This window comes from Oncorhynchus nerka, linkage group LG27, assembly GCF_034236695.1.
Source record: "Oncorhynchus nerka isolate Pitt River linkage group LG27, Oner_Uvic_2.0, whole genome shotgun sequence".
Taxonomy (NCBI): domain Eukaryota; kingdom Metazoa; phylum Chordata; class Actinopteri; order Salmoniformes; family Salmonidae; genus Oncorhynchus; species Oncorhynchus nerka.
In genome coordinates, this window is record NC_088422.1 from 36,622,948 (window position 1) to 36,645,833 (window position 22,886).

Sequence of the window (22,886 nt, forward strand, 5' to 3'; positions counted from 1 at the left end):
CTGCAAAGGGACCAGGATGACTGATCCGTGTAAAGGAAAGAATGAATGGGGCCATGTATCGTGAGATTTTGAGTGAAATCCTCCTTCCATCAGCAAGGGCATTGAAGATAAAACGTGGCTGGGTCTTTCAGCATGACAATGATCCTAAACACACCGCCCGGGCAACGAAGGAGTGGCTTCGTAAGAAGCATTTCAAGGTCCTGGAGTGGCCTAGCCAGTCTCCAGATCTCAACCCCATAGAAAATCTTTGGAGGGAGTTGAAAGTCTGTGTTGCCCAGCAACAGCCCCAAAACATCACTGCTGTAGAGGAGATCTGCATGGAGGAATGGGCCAAAATACCAGCAACAGTGTGTGAAAACCTTGTGAAGACTTACAGAAAACGTTTGACCTCTGTCATTGCCAACAAAGGGTATATAACAATGTATTGAGATAAACTTTTGTTATTGACCAAATACTTATTTTCCACCATAATTTGCAAATAAATTCATTAAAAATCCTACAATGTGATTTTCTGGATTTTTTTTCTTCTCATTTTGTCTGTCATAGTTGAAGTGTACCTATGATGAAAATGACAGGCCTCTCTCATCTTTTTAAGTGGGAGAACTTGCACAATTGGTGGCTGACAAAATACTTTTTTGCCCCACTGTAGGTCTTCTGAGATCTCTTTTGTTCAAGGCATGGTTCACATCAGGCAATGATTCTAGCAAAACTCAAATTTTGTGAGTGTTTTTTATGGGGCAAGACAGCTCTAACCAACATCTCCAATTTCGTCTCATTGATTGGACTCCAGGTTAGCTGACTCCTGACTCCAATGAGCTTTTGGAGGCCATTAGCCTAGGGGTTCACATACTTTTTCCAATCTACACTGTGAATGTTGAAATTATGTATTCAATATAGACAAGGAAAATAAAATAATTAGTGTGTTATTATTTAAGCACACTATGTTTGTCAATTGTTGTGACTTAGATGAAGGTCAGAAATCCAGGTTATTCCAAAGGGTTTATTTTCTTGCCACTGTACCTTTTAGAAGTCTTCTTTGTATAAATTCCAGTCAGAGGCAGCATCCCTTTTCATTTGTGCAGCATCCCCATTCAGAAGGGCTCCCAGTGGTCTTTTGGAAGGGCAGGATCACAGTTCTAAAGGGCAGCATCCCCGTTTAGAAGGACAGCATCCCTGTTCGGAAGGACAGCATCCCCGTTTAGAAGGACAGCATCCCCGTTCGGAAGGACAGCATCCCCGTTTAGAAGGGCAGCATCCCCGTTTAGAAGGACAGCATCCCCGTTTAGAAGGACAGCATCCCCGTTCGGAAGGACAGCATCCCCGTTTGGAAGGACAGCATTCCCATTCAGAAGGGCTCCATCATCTTTTGTAGGAGCAGCATTCCCTTTCAGTGGCTCCTGCTCATTTGGGTTCTGCACATCTGCGTTCTGGGGTTTAAAGTATGGAAGAAGAAATTAAGTGTCACGACTCCCACTGAAGGTGGTTCCTCTCCCTGTTCGGGCGGTGCTCAGCGGTGCTCCCTGTTCAGGCGGGGCTCCCTGTTCAGGCGGTGCTCACTGTTCGGGCGGTGCTCGGCGGCCTACTAGCCATCATCGATCCATGCTTCCTTTTCTGTTTGTTTTGTCTTTGGTTCATTCACACCTGCTTTTCATTTGCTTTCATTTCCATGTGTATATTTACCCCTGTTTCCCCGCTTAGGTTTTATTATTTTCTTGTTTCTTGTGGAGGCTTTCCTCAGTGTATTTCGTGTGTGTTTAGTATAGTAGGTGCGTTGTTTATTTGCGCTTTACGGGAGTACTGTTAGTTCCCATTGTCTTGGGCATTGTTTTGGGGTATTGTACTGTACCGTTTTTTGATTTGCCCTTTTTAAAATATATGCTACACTGACATCTCTGCTCTCCTGCTTTTGACTCCTTACCTACCTACCTTCAGTGCGTAAACGCAACATTAAGAGAGAGTATGGAGGTGTAAATCACAGAATGAACTCAGGAGACAGCAAATGAGTGAGATTATGGAGAGACAGCTAGTGCCATCCGAGTTATATTCTTTATGTACCCTGCTGCTCTTTTGTCTCTGTAGAGAACATCATAATGCATGTTGAATGAATACCCATGTAAATTAACAGCAGTATGTATTTCGATGGAATGTACTCTAGGTAATGCAATAACACAATGTAACAGTAATGGTTTTAGAACATAGTGTCACAACAAAACGTAAGAGCAATAGAAATGGTTCTGAGAAAACATTGCGGGAAGGTTCTGGTAATGTTGATGCACACACTATTAAAAACACCTATAACTTTAAGAGAGTTGTTATGGTGTGACGTTATTACATGATTGTTCCAGTAACGTTCCCTAAACATTCTTCAGCAATCATGTCTGGATTCAATTAAATTCGTTCGGAGAAAACATTACTGGAACGTTCCCGCTAATGTTAATGGAGATTAATCATTAGTCATCCGAGACACCAATCCAGGTATAAGATCTTAATTTGATCAGTTTCTCACAGCAGGAAAATAATCCTGCATCAACAGGAAATGGGAATTACCATGGATTATAATGAATGGATATTTCTGTATGGGTTGATACATTCTTTCATTGAAAATGGAAATTACAAACATGAGCATCTTTTTAACCTCGAATAAACTACAAGCTTTCATTTCATGCAGCGCAGGAACATTTCTCCTGCAACACGGTGGTCAAATTAAGATCCTGTATAGGCCTAATAAGCAATTATGTGTACTGATGACAACAAACTTCCTCCAAAAGAAAACTCCAGCTCCAACAGCACTAGCAGAACTAAAACTGGGAAATAATTTATACATTATTTTAGCAATAAACACCGTACATGGTATGCCGTACATACCTACACGTACGCTACGGTCACAAGACGCTTGCCACCTTATTGTCCCTAGAATTTCTAAGCAAACAGCTGGAGGCAGGGCTTTCTCCTATAGAGCTCAAATTGTATGGAATGGTCTGCCTATCCATGTGAGAGACGCAGACTCGGTCTCGACCTTTAAGTCTTTAATGAATCTCTCAACCTTTTAGTCTAGCCCAGGGGTGTGAAGGTAAACAGAAAGGCACTGGAGCGACGAACCGTCCTTGCTGTCTCTGCCTGGCTGGTTCTCCTCTCTCCACTGGGATTCTCTGCCTCTAACCCTATTACGGGGGCTGAGTCACTGGCTTACTGGTGCTCTTCTATGCCGTCCCTAGGAGGGGTTTGTGCCGTGGGGGAGATCTTCGTGGGCTGTACTCAGCTTTGTATCAGGGTAGTAAGTTGGTGGTTTGAAGATATCCCTCTGGTGGTGTGGGGGCTGTGCTTTGGCAAAGTGGGTGGGGTTATATCCTGCCAGGTTGGCCCTGTCCGTGGGTATCGTCAGACGGGGCCACAGTGTCTCCCGATCCATCCTGTCTCAGCCGCCAGTATTCATGCTGCAGTAGTTTATGTGTCGGCGGCTAGGGTCAGTCTGTTATATCTGGAGTACTTCTCCTGTCTTATCCGGTGTCCTGTGTGAATTTAAGTATGCTCCCTCTAATTCTTTCTCTCTCTCAATCCATTTCAAGGGGCTTTACTGGCATGGGAAACATATGTTAACATTGCCAAATCAGGTGAAGTAGATAATAAACAAAAGGGAAATAAACAATAAAAATGAACAGTAAACATTACACTCACAGAAGTTCCAAAAGAATAAAGACATTTCAAATGTCATACGCCTCTCTCTCTCTCTCTTTCTCTTCTCTCGGAGGACCTGAGCCCTAGGACCATGCCTCAGGACTACCTGGCCTGATGACTCCTGGCAGTCCCCAGTCCATCTGGCCGTGCTGCTGCTCCAGTTTCAACTGTTCTGCCTGCGGCTATGGAACCCTGACCTGTTCACCGGATGTGCTACCTTGTCCTGGACCTGCTGTTTTTGACCCTCTCTCTCTACCGCACCTGCTGTCTCTAACTCTGAATGACAGGCTATGAAAAGCATACACACAAATTTGTCCTCAGTTGCTGACCTGTTGCACCCTCTACAACCACTATTATTATTACTATTTGACCCTGCTGGTCATCTTTGAACGTTTGAACATATTGGCCATGTACTGTTATAATCTCCACCCGGCACAGCCAGAAGTGGACTGGCCACCCATCAGAGCCTGGTTCCTCTCTAGGTTTCTTCCTAGGTTCCTGCCTTTCTAGGGAGTTTTTCCTAGTCACCATGCTTCTACATCTGCATTTCTTGCTGTTTGGGGTGTCTGTATAGGACTTTGTGACATCAGCTGATGTAAATGGCTTTATAAATACATTTTATTGATTGATAGGTCTACTTTAATAAGAATCTAGAAACATATGCCAGACTAGAGAAAACATTTTCTGTGAAGTGTTAAACAGTAGCGCAAAAAACGGTGGAGATATTATCAAAAAAACTGAAACAAATTTTCAGTCAGTAACCCTGTGCATTATGTTCAATATAATCTGTCTGTACACAATGTAAGCAAAATCTGGTTTAACAACAGATATTTTTTTATAAATTCCACTGCAAACATTGTGTGTAACATGGTCTTTTGTTACTGCATTTTAGAGGGCCAGAAAGTCATGGTAACATGCAGAGGTTGGAACCGATTCGAGGAACAGAACTAAAGTGATCTAAACTCAGCACAAAAAGAAACATCCTTTTTTCAGTACCCTGTCTTTCAAAGATAATTCATATAAATCCAAATAACTTCACAGATCTTCATTGTAAACGGTTTAAACACTGTTTCCCATGCTTTTCCATGAACCATAAACAAATAATGAACATGCATCTGTGGAACGGTCGTTAAGACACTAACAGCTTAGAGACAGTAGGCAATTAAGGTTACAGTTATGAAAACTTAAGACACTAAAGAGGCCTTTCTACAGACTCTGAAAAACACCAAAAGAAAGATGCCCAGGGTCCCTGCTCATCTGCATGAACGTACCTTAGGCAAGGAGGCATGAGGACTGCAGATGTGGCCAGGGCAAGAAATTGCAATGTCGGTACTGTGAGACGCCTAAGACAGCGCTACAGAGATACAGGACGGACAGTTGATCGTCCTCACAGTGGCAGACCATGTGTAACAACACCTGCACAGGATCGGTATATCCGAACATCACACCTGAGGGACAGGTATAGGATGGCAACAACAACTGCCCGAGTTACATCAGGAACGCACAATCCCTCCATCAGTGCTCAGACTGTCCGCAATAGGATGAGAGAGGCTGGACTGAGGGCTTGTAGGCATGTTGTAAGCCAGATCCTCACCAGACATCACCGGCAACAACGTCGGCTATGGGCACAAACCCAGCGTCCCTGGACCAGACAGGACTGGCAAAAAGTGCTCTTCACTGACGAGTTACGGTTTTGTCTCACCAGGGGTGATGGTCGGATTCGCGTTTATCGTTGAAGGAATGAGCGTTACACCGAGGCCTGTACTCTGGAGCGGGATCGATTTGGAGGTGCAGGGTCCGTCATGGTCTGGGGCGGTGTGTCACAGCATCATCGGACTGAGCTTGCTGTCATTGCAGGCAATCTCAACGCTGTGCGTTGCAGGGAAGACATCATCCTCCCTCATGTGGTACCCTTCCTGCAGGCTCATCCTTACATGACCCTCCAGCATGACAATGCCACCAGCCATACTGCTCGTTTTGCGTATGACTTCCTGCAAGACAGGAATGGCAGTGTTCTGCCATGGCCACCGAAGAGCCCGGATCTCAATTCCATTGAGCACGTCTGGGACCTGTTGGATCGAAGGGTGAGGGCTAGGACCATTCCCCCCAGATATGTCCGGGAATATGCAGGTGCCTTGGTGGAAGAGTGGGGTAACATCTCACAGCAAGAACTGGCAAATCTGGTGCGGTCCATGAGGAGGAGATGCACTGCAGTACTTAATGCAGCTGGTGGCCACACCAGATACTGACTGTTACTTTTGATTTTGACCCCCCCCCTCGATTTCTGTTAGTCACATGTCTGTGGAACTTGTTCAGTTTATGTTTCAGTTGTGGAATCTTGTTATGTTCATACAAATATTTACACCTGTTAAGTTTGCTGAAAATAAATGCAGTTGACAGTGAGAGGACATATTGTTCCAAAACAGAACCATTGTTTTAAAAGCATGGGAAATGGTTAATAACATTATTTTATGTTTCAGGCATTTTTTTCCAGTCACACAAAAAAAGCAACAAAGAGCCTATGTAAAGCCCTCACTCTGTCACTCAGAAACTGACTGCCAGCTGAAAATCTTTAACAGTGTGTGTGTTAGTGTGTAGGCTATCTGCCCCTCCTCCCTCCGAAACATAGTCTACCGTAGCTACTGAGGTTACAAACATGATTCAGAAATGAAGGAGAGATTTTTTTTTTAAATACACCTTTTCAATGCTAGTTAAAGATATTATAGTTATCACGTTTCACATTGGATTTATTAAGTACAAAAAAGTAAGATGTGTTTTTATTTTAATTCTGGTGCCGCTCTTCACAATGCTTGTTAGCTAGCCGTCTAGCTCTGGTTGTCACGCCCTGACCTTAGTATTCTTTGTTTTCTTTATTATTTTGGTTAGGTCAGGGTGTGACAAGGGGTGGTTTGTTGTGTTTTGTCCTGTTGTAACGGCAGATCTCCTCTTCTTCTGAAGAGGAGTAAGGATCGGACCAAGATGCAGCGTGGTAAGTGTCCATAACTTTAATCAAAGAAAGCACTGAACACTGAATACAAAAATAACTAAAGAAACGTGAAGAAACAAAACCGAAACAGTACCGTGTGGCGACAAACACTGACACGGAAACAAACACCCACAAACCAACAGTGAAACCCAGGCTACCTAAGTAGGATTCTCAATCAGAGACAACTAATGACACCTGCCTCTGATTGAGAACCATACTAGGCCGAAACAGAAACCAAACATAGGAAAACAAACATAGACTGCCCACCCCAACTCACGCCCCGACCATACTAAATAAAGACAAAACAAAGGAAATAAAGGTCAGAACGTGACACCTGTCTAGGGTTTTTGTATGTTTATGGGGTTGTTAACTAGTCTAGGTGTTTTGTATGTCTATGGTTGCCTAGATTGGTTCTCAATTAGAGGCAGCTGTTTATCGTTGTCTCTGATTGGGAACCATATTTAGGCAGCCATATTCCTTGGGTAATTCGTGGGTGATTGTCTATGTGTTAGTTGCCTGTGTCTGCACTTATCAAATACATAGCTTCACGTTCGTTTTGTTGTTTTGTAAGTTTAAGTGTTCTTCGTTTAATTAAATAAGAAGATGTATTCATCTCCTTTTTTTTTTTTTTTTGTTGTTGTTGAATTTTACCCCCTTTTTCTCCCCAATTTCGTGGTATCCAATTGTTAGTAGCTACTGTCTTGTCTCACCGCTACAACTCCCGTACGGGCTCGGGAGAGACGAAGGTCGAAAGTCATTTGGGTTTGGCCCGTCATTACTTTCCTGGATTAAGATTGTGTATTCGTCCCCAGTGGCTTCTGTTCGCACCAACAATGTTACCTCCAGCTACTTCCCTCTCCACAGTGGGGCCAGGCAGGGTTGTTGTTTATCACCTTTCCTATTTGATATAGCTATTGAGCTTTTTGATATCGCCCTGCGGGTGGAGGAGAGGATTAAGGGAATATTAAGGGGCGACATAACTCACAGTGTGTCCTTATATGCAGACAATCTTCTTTTATACATCTCTAACCCTGTGGAGTCTATACCCTATCTCTTGGACATGCTACAAGGTTTTGGGAAATTCTCTGGTTATAAGTTAAACCTAACAAAAAGTGTGCTCCTCCCCATTAATCAGTTAGCAGAAGGGATTGGGTATGACCATTTGCCTTTTAAGGTGGAGCATCAGGTCTTTACTTATTTTTGGAACTTCAAAACCCTCCTGGAGCGCACTAAGCAGGATTTAATAAGGTGGTTGTCTCTTCCCATTAAATTAGCAGGTCGCAATAGCTATGTTAAGATGAATGCATTACCTAGGTATAGACCTAAGGATTTCTGGGCGTATTCCACCCAGGGAAAGAATCGGGCCCACTCTCTCTGCCAGTCCTGGCATAGACTCCTCAGGAACCTCCCCAGCTTCTAGTTCATCCTTTCCACCTTCCCATTGGACTGAAGCCGGTACCTGGGAGTGAGGCTGACCGTGACTCCCAGTTTCTCCATGAACGCCCTCCATACCCGTGAATTGAATTGGGGCCCACGGTCTGAGACGATGTCCTCCTGAAGGCCGTAGTGCCGGAAGACCTGCTGGAACAGTGCCTCAACAACCTGGAGAGCTGTGAGTAGACCAGAGAGAGGAATCAACCTGCATTATTTTGAAAATCTGTCCACAACCACTAGAATGGTGGTGAAACCTTCAGAGGAGGGGAGATCCGTAACAAAGTTAATGGACAGATGAGACCAGGGATCCTGAGGCACGGGAAGGGGAAGGAGCTTCCCTGCTGAGGCGTGCCAGGGGGACTTAGTTTGAGCACACACAGAACAGGAGTTGATGTACTGAATAACATCCTGCGCCAAGGTGGGCCACCAATACTTCTCGGAGAGATATTGGATAGTATGGGTGATTTCAGGATCTCGACGACAGCTGTGTGTGCCCAGGTCAACATCCACTACCTTATCCCCGTGGGAATGTAGATGAGCTCAGTAGAACAGGTAGTGGGTACGGGTTCCCTCTCCAGAGCCTGGTGAATGTCCACATCTACGTCCCAGACCACAGGAAATACGACATGAGATGGAAAGGGATAGCAGGTCCTCCGGCATTCGGGTGACCAGTCTGTGATTTTCATCCTCGACCATGAGATTGTGGGGTTATGGCGTTGGAGCCATGGGAGGCCGAGGATGATCTTGTGAGCTGATGCACTACTGATGAGGAAGGGAATATTCTCCTGATGAATGGACTTCAGGGTGGGGGTGAGTGATGTGGTGATGTGTGTGATCGAATATCAAGAGCTTGGACCGGAAATCGACAATAAAGCTCCCTGCGGCACCGGAGTCCACTTGCTGTAGAAACAGTACCTGAGGGACAGTCAGCTATCGACATGAAAAACGGGCTGGCAGAAAATGATGAAGATGGAATACTCACACCTGCCCCAGGGGGTGGAAGATCACGTGACAGTCCCTCTGCTCTCGTGAAACCCGAGTTGGGACGTACCAGACACTGCTGAAGCTGGTGTCCTCCTTGACCACAATAGGGACAGAGCCCAAGCTGTTTCCGTCTATGTCGTTCAGCCGCAGGGAGGCATGTGACCTCTACCTCCACGGGCTCAGGCTCTGATACAGAGTGGTCAATGAGGGAGGGAGAGAAGTGATGAGGGTACTGACATTATTCCCAAAGTAGGTTTTCCAAACAGATGGCAATTGCAATGAGTGCGTCCAAGGAGAGGTTGTCATCTCGCCATGCCAGTTCCATTTGGACCTCCTCGCGCAATCCTCTTCTGAATAGCATACGGAGCGTCGGCTCATTCCAGCCGCTGGATACTGCTACAGTCCTGAAGGTGAGCGCATACTCGGCAGCAGTCTGGTCATCCTGCCTTAGTTGGAATAAGTGTTCGCACCCTCTCTGCCCTCCGGTGGGTGATCAAAGATACCTCTGAACAGAGCCATGAACCCCTCATACGAACCCCCAGCTCCTCCTCTCCTCTATCCCAGACGGCTGTAGCCCAATTCAACGCCCTCCCAGTCAGCAGAGAAATAACAATGGCAACCTTGGACCTTGGTGGGAGCTCCCATTTGGTGCGCAACATAGAGGGATAATTGGAGTAGGAAGCCCCGGCACTTAGATGAGGTTCCGTCATATTTATCCAGGAGGGACAGACAGGCATCGCTGACCTGGGTGGACTACTGAGTGAACTGGTGCTACCTCACTAGGTTGACTGGTGGCACAGTCCTCCTCTAGATGAAGGCAACGCTGCTTGGGCATGTTCGAGACGTTGAAGAAGGCGAAGAACCTCTTCCACAGCCTTCCCCAGTTGCGTGAGTAGGTATCCCTGTTCGTCAACCGTCTGGGAGATGTCCTGATTATCTGCCTCTTCCATTTGTTGAGGATGTATTCTGTAACGTATCGGGAAGCAATTGCAGGTAGTGAATTTAATATTAAACAGAACAACACAAGAACCACGAGTAGCGTATAGACATGAAACACATAGTAAATACTGCCTGGGGAATGGAACTAAGGAAGTGACAGATATAGGGGAGGTATTCAGTGAAGTCATAGAGTCCAGGTGGGTCTCATGATGAGACACAGGTGCGCGTAATGATGGATGCTAGGTGTGCGTATTGATGATTGCCAGAGCCGGTGGTTAGTAAACCGGCAACGTCAAATGCTGGAGTGGAGGAGGGGGAGTAGACATGACAGCACCATAAATCTAGAGAATTCCACACTTTAATGACAAAGTTTGATGTCAAAATTATCCCACAAGAAGGACTGCTGCGCCACCTTCCTGTTCAAGTGAGTACAGTCCAAAAATGTATTGTATGCTACTGTATAATGATGTAATATGCCAGGTAGATATGTATACTGTAGCTTAGAAAGTAATACTAAGTGTATGTTGTGTAGTAAGCTGTTAGTAGCCCATATGTCTCACCCTAATAATTTGGTCCCTTTCCCCCTCTTAACATAGCCTACAGTTCTGGCTTGGTGTACAGGAGAAATACTGTAAGAATGGCCCATGTTCTGAATTCTGTCACTGTACATTTCAAAAGTGCTGAACAAATAATTTTATTGACTACGTCCGTCCTAGCTCGCTCATTAATGTCGTAATCGAAATTATGGATTGCTTCTAATCTGCTCGTCATTCCCTTATGCCGTAGTTTGTAGCTCTCAATTGTCAGTAGAAACCACATTTGTTTAAGCAAGTTGTCACCATCGTCGTAACGATGAGACCAAGGCACAGCGTGCATAGAGTTCCACATAATTTTAATACAGAGAAACTCACTAAACAAAACAATAAAGAACAACGAATGAACCGTTAAGCTATACAACTAGTGCAGACAGGCAACTAAACATAGACAAGATCCCACAAACACAAAAGGGAAATGGCTACCTAAATATGATCCCCAATCAGAGACAACGATAAACAGCTGTCTCTGATTGGGAACCATATCAGGCCAAAATAGACATACAAAAAACCCTAGATGACCCACCCTAGACACTATCACGCCCCAACCAACACAGAGAAAAAACAGCTTACTATGGTCAGGGTGTGACAGTACCCCCCCCACCCCCCACAAAGGTGCGGACCCCGACCACAAAACCTGACTCAATAGGGGAGAGTCCGGGTGGGCATCTAGGATAGATGATGCAGGGCGTCGGGGGCGGCTCCGGTCCAGGGCGCATCGCCGGAAGCTCCGGACCGTGGATCGTCGCAGGAGGCTACGGACCGGGGACCGTCGCCGAAGGCTCCGGACCGGGGACCGTCGCCGGAGGTTCCGGACCGGGAACCGTCGCCACCGGGAACCGTCGCCGGAAGCTCCGGAAGCTCCGGACCGGGAACCGTCGCCTGAAGCTCCGGACCGGGATCCGTCGTCGGAAGCTCTGGACTGTGGAGGCGCACTGGAGGCCTGATGTGTGGGACCGGTACAGGTGGCACCAGGCTGATGACACACACCTCAGAGCGAGTGCGGGGAGGAGGCACAGGATGTACTGGACTGGGGACACACACCTCAGAGCGAGTGCGGGGAGGAGGCACAGGATGTACTGGACTGGGGACACGCACTTGAGGAAGAGTACGGGGAGCAGGAACAGGACACACCTGACTGGAAAAGCGCACTTGAGGGAGAGTGCGAGGAGTTGGCACAGGACGTACTGGGTTGTGAATGTACACTGGAGACCTGGTGTATATAGCCGGCATCAATTGTTCCGGAACTTTAACACACGTTTCAGGACGAGTACGAGGAACTGGCACAGGTGGCATCGGACAGCTAACACGCTCCTCAGGGCGAATGCCGTGCATACTACGCCAAACCAAAGGCTCTCTCTCTTCACTCCTCCAATTTGATCAACAACTCCTCAAAGGTCTCTAACTCGCCCTTCCGTACACTCTCCTCCAATTCGTCCAATAACTCCTCGACAGTCTCGGACTCACCCCTCAACTTCGCCGACTGCTTCATGTGCCTCCCCCCAAAAAATGATTGGGGTTTCTGTGGCCTACCTCTCCGACGTCGTTGCAGTCCTCTCATGTTCCTAGGCGACTCCCGCCAAGGAAGGCGATCCTGTCCTGCCAGGTTTTCCTCCCAAGTCCAGGATCCCTTCCCATCCAGGATCTCTTCCCAAGTCCAGGATACTTCCTCCTTCTGGGCACGCTGCTTGGTCCTTTGTTGGTGGGATCTTCTGTCACTATCATCGTAATGATGAGACCAAGGTGCAGCGTGCATAGAGTTCTACATCATTTGAATAAAGAGAAACTCAAAAAAAAAACAATAAAGAACAACGAATGAACCGTGAAGCTTTACAACTAGTGCAGACAGGCAACTAAACATAGACAAGATCCCACAAACACAAAAGGGAAATGGCTACCTAAATATGATCCCCAATCAGAGACAACGATAAACAGCTGTCTCTGATTGGGAACCATATCAGGCCAACAGACATACAAAAAACCCTAGATGACCCACCCTAGACACTATCACGCCCCAACCGACACAGAGAATAAACAGCTTACTATGGTCAGGGCGTGACACAAGTCAGCCATAGCTCCCGAGTGGCGCAGCGGTCTAAGGCTCTGCATCTCAGTGCTAGAGGGGTCACTACAGATACCCTGGTTCAAATCCAGGCTATATCACAGTCGGCTGTGATTGGGAGTCCCACAGGGCGGGGCACAATTGGTCCAGTGTCATCTGGGTTTGGCTGGTGTAGGCTGTCATTGTAAATAATAATGTTTTCTTAACTGACTTGCCTAATTAAATAAAAGTTCAATTTAATGAAAAAAATACCAACTACGTTTTTTAAAAGGCAGTAGATGAGGCTGAATTAACTGCTTCGCTGCCAGATAAGTATCTACTGATAGCCAGGTGTAGCGGTGGTAAGGATTCACTCCATGGTGCTGAAAAGAAAGCTTTTCTGTTGGGACAGTTTTATGTAGGCCCTAACAGTTTGTGGGCACCATTTGTCACAATTATAGTGCAGTTAATGTATTGTTCAGTGTTGTGTTGTGTAGTGGCTTTGCTGGCATGCATCTACTTTAAAATGGAGTTAGGCTCAATGGTGCTGCCAATGCTGTCACAAACGCTATAATGGAACAGATACAAAGAGTCCTCTATCTCGCTGGCCTGTTGTTTTCAATCGTATCTGCACTCTCATTGGCTAGAATGGTCCCACCTGATCTCGCCTCCTCCCGCCTGCCTGCCATCTTTGAGGACATGTATTTCCTTTGTTAGAGTGGTCACGTGTATATCTTGTCAATATAATAGACAATATTTGGTGCTACATCACAAGGTTATGCGCTCCTCCCCCTCACAGCAGCGCTAGATAGAACTTTGTGGAATAATACAGACCTACGGAAAATGTTTTACGTGTCACAGCAAACATTACTTTATTCGGAAGGCCTGATGTGAGATATAGCATATACACAGAGTGTACAAAACATTAAGATATTGAGTTGCACTCCCTTTTGCCCTCAGAGCAGCCTCAATTCGTCGGGGGATAGACTCTAAAAGGTGTCGAAAGCATTCCACAGGGATGTTGACTAATGCTTCCCACAGTTGTGTCAAGTTGGCTGGATGCCTTTAAGGTGGTGGACCATTCTTGATACACATGGGAAACTGTTGAGCGTGAAAAGCCTAACAGCATTGCACTTCTTGACTCAAACCGGTGCGCCTGGCACCTACTACCATACCCAGTTCAAAGGCACTTAAATATTTTGTCTTGCCCATTCACCCTCTGGATGGCACACATACACAATCCATGTCTCAAGGCTTAAAGATCCTTCTTTAACCTATCTCCTCCACTTCATCTAAACTGATTTAAGTGGATTTAACAAAATACATCAATACAGGACCATAGCTTTCACCTGGTCAGTCTGTGTTCCTAATGTTTTGTACACTCAGTGTACATTCTACGTGATCAATTTGGGGTTTACAAATGAACCTTTTCTGAGATCTCTGCCAAGAAAGGAGGAAATAATCAGCTTGTGGGCTTACTGCACATGCAACAATACACACACACACATCAACATCTGTGTGAGGCTATTTGCATTCTTTTTCTGGAAGTCATCAAGATGGAAGTCTTATTTTTGTGGGGGTAGGGGTCACTTGGAGGTCAATTCTGACATAAGCTGTATACCAAGATGGTGGATAATTGAAAATATTACACTCAGGCTTTTTACCATTGAAAGAAATGGTCAGTTCCGGTCTACTTAACTGGGTGTCTCCCATAGACACCAATGCAATAGCAGTTGTGTCTGGTCTACTTAGTTAATTGACTTTCATTCAACCAGAAAAAAAGAAATGATGGGGGTGTCTCACATGCTCTTCCATCTCTGTTGTTAAAAACCAAGTGAGCACAGTGGATGGAAATAAAAATGCCACTCCCACTTCATGGTCATTGGATGCCGACAGCCACGCCCATTTCTTCCGTTTCCCTTTTCACGGGCTACAAATGTTTTCCTCTTCTTCCTGCTGCAAAAGCCCAAACCTTAAAATAATATATATTTTGCCCATGTGACTGTTTTAACTGCTTATCAAAAACAGTCATGACCAATGTCCACTGTTGAAAATCATACTAGGCTGTACTGACAAACAGTAGAATAAAATTGTCCACTAAAATCAGGATAGACAATAGTCAAAATTCTCATCTTTATCCTTAAGTGTAAAATACAAATAACATTAAACAAACACCTCTCATCCACACAAATAAACTCTACTTAACTTACAAAAAAATCTATATAAAGTGTAGCTGGTTCAGAAGGGAAACATGAGTGTGGTGGCTTCAGCTGATCGCATCAGCGGATATTGCACCAGTTGGATTCCCATGAATTACATGCACATGCTTCCCCAATGCTGGATGTCACACGCTCTCATACGCTGATGTCTCTTGCTGCTGTAACTAGCTGTTACTCGCTATGCTAGCTGTTTCTGATATCCCACCACCAGCCCAGCCTCCACCTGTGGGTTCTGTTTCTGATGTCCCACCACCAGCCCAGCCTCCACCTGTGGGTTCTGTTTCTGATATCCCACCACCAGCCCAGCCTCCACCTGTGGGTTCTGTTTCTTCCATCGTTTGGGTTCTGCTCACTGCCTAGTTTTATTATAACATTCATATGACGCTTGGCTCTGGCAGTGAGCTACCACCAGCCCAGGCATTGTTATCTCCACCTGAAAATGAGGTTCTCTGATTTCATGATAGGTGGCTGTTCCACCACAGTCCCAGCCCCTGTCCATTGCCCACACTCCACAGAGTTTCTCAATCTTCAGTCTCTGGGTTGTATCTGATCAGCAAGTTAGGCAGACTGTAATTAGCTCACACGTTGCAGTTTTCATTAAAAGGCACAAACTGTAAGTCCAATGTACTGTAACAAGTGTTGGCCTGACACTTTGGGAGGACTGTGGGCAGTGAGGGGTATGGGCGTTTGCAAGTGTACCCACCAAATATACACACTCATTGGACTAAAATGGAACTGTCATACATGTTCTTATTTCTGTGTGATTTGTTTCTGGTTGATTGGGTTGCGCCTTTAAGGGAGTAGGTCCATTGCAAGCCAGTCCGTAGTACTATAAAAAGCTTAAGAAACACTGCTTTAAGAAGGGGTTATGAATGGCTTAATGAGGCCGAGGTCCATGGCCTTGACCAGGCAGGTGCGTGCCACATCGATCACAAGCTGCCTCTTGGGGTTGTCCATTGCTTTGCCAATCACTGTCAGGATCTCCAGGATCTCGCTCTCGATCAGCTTCTTGGCCAGCTCGTTGTCGTCCGAGTTCAGTATGTTGTACACAATCACCAGGCCTCTGTGCTGGATCTGGGGCTGGTCATGGAGAATGAGCCTCTGAAGGATCTCCATCCACTGCAAAGTCTGCGGAGTGAACCGAGAAAACACTGGTCAGTCAAAGTGATGAAGTGGATGAGGCCTCACCATACATTTTGAATAAGTATAACTATAATCAGTGTTGTGATGATACAAATGTATTAAGTAATATATAACAACATTCAGTGTTGTGATTATACATATTGATTACGTAACACATAACTAGTCATTGTTGTCATGATACATACCGACTGTCACGACTATAAATCGATGCTGTGATGATACAGCATTGTGATTGATTGGGACAATTCGGCAGTTCAAATCAGTTAATATCTTTGCACAGGAACTGCCTTTGGGTCACCCCAAGGTGAGTGTACTTGTGTGAATGCAACCAGACAGACATACCACCAGGGTCATCTTGGTGCACAGTTTCTTCTGGGCGGCAGTGAGCATGGCTGTGATCGACTGTGTCTATGAATACTTCAGTGATATTAAGACCACAAAGTTACGTAATGGCAGATAAGCTTTCAAAGCTACTGACTCCAAAAAACAGACTCACTTCCTGCACTGCTTGGCCAGTTTCTCAGTGGAGCCCTCAGCAAACTGCCTCATACTATAGTCATCTCCACCTGCTGAGCCCAGCTTACACAGACCCTGGGGAAAGAGACACACAGACACACACAAAACAGTGAGTTCATGAACTTGGAGAGAAAGTTACACTTAGATCAATCTGAAGAGTCACTGTAACGTTATCAAACATGAAGAACTATCAATGAACCCCTCAAAAGAGCACATTTCTATTCTATAGTATGGAAATCTACAGCTCACTCATCACCAGCGCACGGATCTTGATCTTCTCGTTCTTGGTCTTCTTGTAGATGTCTTTGAGCAGCGACACGCCGTTGGTGATAATGAAGGAGGCGCGGCTCATCTTCGTCGAGGAGTGGATCAACGCTTCCACGGCGACCATCTGGTCCACCTCACGCTCAGAGCCGCACAGCGCCACCATCATCTCCATGATGCCCTGGCGACCCACCAGCTGGTTGCCAACCTCAAATGGCCCCTGCAGCAGGCCTGACAGAGCGATGATGGCGTGGATGTTCCTGTCCATGTCGTTGGGGTCAAACTTGCCTCTGTGGAGAGAGTCAGGTTGAGTAGTGTTAAGGGTAGATGAGGGAGGTGGGGAGAGGTCAGGAATAAATGTTAGTCAGCTGACTTAGTACTCATCACCATCATCAACTATAGTGCCGTTAGATACTTCCCTCGTTGTAACATTACTCATGATGTACGCGTGCATCACAGATACCTATCAATCTCTGTATGATGTTACTCTGATTAGATATGCTACTCGTATGTTACTGTTATGTTACTAATATGTAACTCACTTGATGTACTCGTCACAGACTTCCCTGTAGTGGTCTCTCTCGGGGTCGCAGCGCAGGTCGTCCCAGAGCTTGTCAAGCAACACGCTTGCGATGAGCTGAGTGTTCTCCGTCATGGGCAGCTGGTCTGGGAGGTCAGGTATCTGGCCACACACCTTCAGGATCTTCTTCAGACCTGGCAGGGGGTTCACAAAGCCAGATGAATGACAACGTCCCTAAATTAAGTTGAGCAACAGTGAGGAAGGAAATTTTACTTTGTGAAGAAACAGTCTTGAAAATGTTCATCTCGTCTTTGGTGTCATAAACAATCAGTGTCCCTGTGTAAGAATTTCCACAACAAACATTTGTCAAAGGTCTACTTAGTGTCACAGATCATGATCAAAGCTAACCGACTCGCTCACCATGGTCAATGGTGAAGAGGCTCTTGGAGTGGTCATGGTCTTTCTTTTCTGTGCACGTTCCTGCACAGCAGGTTCAGGGCCTGGTCTCTGCCGTGTCCTGAAACCTTCTTACTGGCAACCATCTCCAGCAGGGCCATCAGGATGCTCTTCACGTCCTTGCTTGCATCTGCAGGGGAACAGAATAAGTGTCAGACCACTTTTATGAAGTGTTTATAAAACACAAACAAGTAACTATATAACAAGTAAATACATATAAAACAGAACAATGTGTTTATATAGCTAATAGATGCTATTCAGAGGCAATTCGTATTGGGTAAAAAACCCTACATACATGTATATAAATGTAGGGCTTTTGACTGGAACAGGATAGGAATGCAGAAACGTAAGTGGATGTCTCACCCAAAACCAGGGCTTCCTCCTTCCCATAAATCCTCTGGTTTCCTCCGGTAAGGGAGTCGTTGATGCACTGGAACAGGTCGGAAGTTGCCAAGGCGATGTCCTCATTGTCGACAGCCATGATGCTGCACAGCTTGTCAATGCCCACCAGGTGGATAATGGCCATGGTCTGTTTAGAGACAAACATACAGGTCAACTGAGTGTACACAAGGGGGACTATGGCTAGACATTACAATAGAAACTTTGAAAAGGATCCATATCTGTCACAAAGGACCAGGAATTGGGAGGATTGGCTCCCCTTCTTACAGAATCCCTTATGCACTGCCCTGTCTTCACCTGCCCCTCACCCGTGCTTTGTGTCCAGTGCACATTCCCACGAAGGTACGGATAGCAGCCAGGACCATCTCTACTTTTCCGGTCTCAAGCATATCCAACAGCAGAGGCACTCCGTTGTTCTGGAAGATTCTCTCAGCCCCAGCATCTTCTCTAGCCAGAACCACCAGGTTGTTAGCAGCCTACATGGGAAGTAAATACTATTCATACTGGCATAAAAGTTACACACATTGCATTTGATATCAGACTGTAAAATTATTAAGGACCACAGCATCATGCTTATCACAGTAAGTGGAATCAATGGAACTGATCTCTACTTCGGTGTCATTCAAACCTTTTCCTTCTTGTCCATCTCCTCATCAAGCAGAATGTCAAACATGTTCTGGACCCGTGAGTCTGTGGAGAAGGTTGTCTTCAGCTGTAGACAGAGAGAGCGAGAGAGAGAGAGCATAAGAGAGAGAGAGCTTGAGAGAGAGAGCATAAGAGAGAGAGAGAGCATAAGAGAGAGAGAGCATAAGAGGGAAAGAGAGATGCAGATAAGTACCGTAATGTGTGTTTTTATGTCTTGTTCATAAGTCAAACAAATATTATAATCACATAGTTATCAGTAAGTAAACCAATGGCTTGTGTCTAAATGGTCCCAGTTGGTAGCACACCTTGGCTTGGATCTCCGCCCCCAGCCTCCTGAGGGTCTCCAGGAAGGTCTTGTTTTTGGGCTCGATGGTGGAACACCTCTGGACATCTTTGAAGGCCATGTCCAGCTTGTCCAGCTTCTCCAGAGCCTGGCACCGCCGGAACAGGGCTTTGACGTCTGCTGCATCCACGTCAATGGCTGATGGAGAGCAGAGAATAATACAAGTGTCTGGGTTGAAGTGAAAATACCACTGTGGTATGAGCATAATCCATGATTTGTCAGTTTATGTTATGGTGAGCATGGCAAAATGTTTATTCCTAAACATTTACTAGACTGTACCGTACCTTTGGAGGCATCGGAGGCTGCATTGGTGTAGCTTTCCGGAGAAAGAAAAAGAGTTCAAAAACATCAGAGGATCAGGAAATCACAACCAGGGATGAATAATTATAAAACTACGCAGTTTTTGCTTGTTGAAGGCCTGTGGTTGAGGTTAGGTGTTTACCTTTTTCAGGAAGCAGGCTGATCTGTTCCTGTAGATGACAGCGAGCACCTTTTTGTCTTTGCACAACTTGGTGGCTTTTGTGTAGCACTCAATGGCCTTGTCCACCTCACCGGCTTGGAAATGCTTGTTTCCCTCATCTTTTAACTGGATTGGATCTGCCATCTCTCCCATCTGGTGAGGAAACGAGAAGTTATAGTTCAACAGTTCCAGGTTACAGTATGACTTGAACATTAAAGCCAATGAATGACTGGTACTCAAAGAGTAAACAGCACATATTACAACACCTTGACAAGGTTTCCATTCATTTTGATCTCGGAAAAATACATATAATCACAGTTCAAAATTGTAAATCAGCATGAGTGATTACACCTCACTGTCCCAAAAATGACAAACAAATATAATATTGTAAGAAAAAATAATACTCGTCTTACCGTTCTCACTACAATGTCTCCTTACCTGAGTCCCCTTTAGCAAATGGCCCAGCACGTTCTCTAACTTTAAATGGCCACCCCTCATGCCTTACTTGGGCATCGTTTTGCACCACTGTGGGGGCCTTACCACTAATACAATCATTCTAATGGACAGCCACTCCACCGCTCCTGATAGACAATCACCATGTCCCCTGTCCTCTGTGCCCTGTCCTAGAGCCCCTGACAGGCAAGCATGTCACTCAAGACTGTGTACACTCAATACATGTCTCTCAATAGCGCCATATAATTTATACCTTTCAGGATTGTGTGTTCTTCTCTTCTCCTTTTATTTTCACTTGAGTGTCTAGTGTTGAGCTTCACTCCCTGATTGTTTTGCGTTCTATTTTTTTGGTATTAGTGCAACCCCACCCCTCCTTTATACTCATCTCATGAGGTTGGCCAAAACCAGGGTGGGACCTTTTAAAAAATGGATGGGGGTCTACTCTACACAGAAGAGACACTTCATGAGAGAACTGTACACTGAATTCTCACATTTAGCATTGGATCGGGTTTGTTAAAATGTCTCATTTATTTTATGACAACATACCAATGCGGAGTCATTAAAATAATTGCATAGTAGTTTATCTTTTTGTTCTCTATTTGTACGTTATGACATGGGTAACCCCCTTGAAACATGTTCTGGCCCTGATATGGTCTATTTAAAGAATAGGTTCGATGACAGCTGAGAACTCACCAGAAAATGCTTGTGCACCTCTAGTGAGGCGGGGGTAGGTGTAGTGGGGGGGTCTGGCAGCTCACTGGAAGCTGTAGGAACACACAGAATGACCTGGCAGCTTCTAGAACAAGCCTGGGCTAAGGCCTGCCCGGGGACCGTATGCGGCCTGCAACCTGATTCAATATTGCCCATGAAATCATGCTCAAATCACATAAAGAATTTGCAATAGTCAAGTTTTGAAAAACGTATTTGTTATTCAAATTAAAAGCCAAATGAATACTCGGCTTTCTGTAATGATTTAACTCCCACCGCTTGTGGAACATTTATTTTGAAGGCACGTATAAATAACAACTGCACGAGGACATACAGTGACTGGCAGGCTGACAAGCTGACTCACACGTCAGTTACAAATCGTAGCTAGCTAGAAATTGCGCAAAAATAAATTTTAAAGATTTCAAAGAAAAGGAAAGTAGACAATGAATGTAGGGTGTTCCAGCAAGAGTGGACATCGAAATATGTCTTTATTGAGGTATCAGGGAAAGCTGTGTGCAAAGAGAGCACCGCTGTCTTGAAAGACTAACGTTACAAATTGGCCTGACACTTCTAGACGAAGCATGCAGGGAAATATAGGAATATGCATTCTTAGCAGATGGCAAATGCATCGAAAGTGTTGCTTTCTCAGCAAGGAAAAATGCAAAAAATGCATTCAGCAAACGACGGAATTGCGAGAGCTAGCTATGTACTGTCCCACAATATTGCTAAACATAGCAAGCCATTCGCTGAGGGCGAATCCATTGATATATTGTTTAATTGACTGCAGCAATACTTTTCCCCGACAACAAAGAGCGGGTTGAAAATGTTTCGCTGTCAAGACGAACAGTGACACCGCATGTTGAGGACATCCCAGAGAATATGGAACAACAGTTGAAATACAAGGTAGAGAATTAAACCTATTTCTCCTTGGCCCTGTATAAGTCAATGAAGTCAATGAAGAACAGAACCACAAGGTCTTTTGAAAAGGATACAAGATCAAGTAGTTGAGCTAAACCAAGATCAGGAAATTATTTTCCTGCATTGCATTATTCATCAGGAGGTGCTCTGTAAATGGTTTCTGAAAATGAGCCATATTGTGGATAGTCACTAAAGTGGTAAACTTCATAAGAGCAAAATCTTTAAACCACAGGCAGTTTGTCTCACTGTTGGAAGAGAGAGTCGGGTGATGCAGATCTCCCCTGCCACACAAACGTGAGATGGCTGAGTTTGGAGAAAGTGCTTAAAAGGGTGTGGGACCTGAAGCCAGGAGATTTCTGAGTTTTTGCAAATGAAAGGAAAATGTGGATTTCCCTCAACTGCAAGATAAAGAATGGTGGACATCATGGCCCTCATGAATGAACTGAATTCCAAACTACAGGGGAAGGGCCTTTTTGCACATCAGAAGTACATCCTTGTCAAAGCCTTAAAGGTAAAATTACTCCTCCTTCCAAATAGAAGCCAACAATATCACCCACCTTCCGACACTACTAGTCTGTTCCCTATCAGATGACCAGCGGGAGAAGTATACATCGCTGCTGCGTGCTTTGAACGGTGAGTTCTCATCATTTTGAGGATTTCAAAGTGTTGGAAAATGACATGCTGTTGGTTTCCTCTCCTTTCACCTCCAATGTGGATAACGCTCCCAGTGACCTGCAACTTGAGCTTATCGATCTTCAGTCTGATGCAGTGATTGGAGAACTTTTCATAACAATGTCACTGACGAGGTTCTATTTATCTCTCGATGAACAAAACTTTCCAAAGATTAGGAGTCCTGCTCAGAATATATTTGTACTGTTTGGGTCAACCTATGTATGTGAACAGACATTTTCAGTGATGAAATATAACAGATCTCTTACTAAGGCACAGATCTCTTACTAACTCTCACCTCTCAGCAATCCTGCGCATAGCGACGTCAGAAACTATATCTGACTTCCCTGCTCTAGTCAATGCCCTTCAGAGACTTCACTCCTCACACTGATTGAGTAGTTTAAATGTAATGTTGAGCTCTCTCTTTTCTTGTGTTTTGTGCATACCCGGTAACAAGAGCTCTGTCCGTGGTTCTGAATGCACAGTTTACTTTTCCCTCCGTGTCGTTCATTGCATGTTTT

General features: G+C 45.2%; 1 pseudogene; it reads right to left on the reverse strand.

The window, feature by feature from the left end:
- Nucleotides 1-15,725: 15,725 nt before the first annotated feature.
- Nucleotides 15,726-22,683, reverse strand: LOC115111701 (protein unc-45 homolog B-like; annotated as a pseudogene).
- Between the last annotated feature and the right edge of the window lie 203 nt (nucleotides 22,684-22,886).